Source organism: Meleagris gallopavo, unplaced genomic scaffold (assembly GCF_000146605.3).
Source record: "Meleagris gallopavo isolate NT-WF06-2002-E0010 breed Aviagen turkey brand Nicholas breeding stock unplaced genomic scaffold, Turkey_5.1 ChrUn_random_7180001863529, whole genome shotgun sequence".
NCBI lineage: Eukaryota > Metazoa > Chordata > Aves > Galliformes > Phasianidae > Meleagris > Meleagris gallopavo.
In genome coordinates, this window is record NW_011128999.1 from 3,454 (window position 1) to 4,145 (window position 692).

Here is a 692-nt window from a genome sequence, read left to right on the forward strand (position 1 = left end):
TAGCAAAGATGGGGCTCAGACCCACAGATCCCAGCTGCCCCATAGCAAAAATGGGGCTCAGACCCACAGATCCCAGCTGCCCCATAGCAAGAACGGGGTACAGACCTACAGCAAGAAAACAGCTCAGCCCCATAGTGGAGACACGGCTCAGCCCCATAACAAGGATGCAGCTCAGCCCCACAGCAAAGATGTGGCTCAGCCCCACAGCAAGGACGCGGCTCAGCCCCACAACAAGGACACAGCTCAGCCCCACAACAAGGACACAGCTCAGCCCCATAATGAGGATGCAGCTCAGCCCCATAACAAGGACGCGGCTCAGCCCCATAGTGAGGAAATGGCTCAGCCCCATAGCGAGGATGCAGCTCAGCCCCATAACAAGGACGCGGCTCAGCCCCATAGTGAGGAAATGGCTCAGCCCCACAACAAGGACACAGCTCAGCCCCACAACAAGGACACAGCTCAGCCCCATAATGAGGATGCAGCTCAGCCCCATAACAAGCACGCGGCTCAGCCCCATAGTGAGGAAATGGCTCAGCCCCATAACAAGGATGCGGCTCAGCCCCATAACAAGGACGCGGCTCAGCACCATAGCGAGGAAATGGCTCAGCCCCACAACAAGGACACAGCTCAGCCCCATAGCGAGGATGCAGCTCAGCCCCACACGGACCCCCCCGGCTCAGCGCTGCCCCACA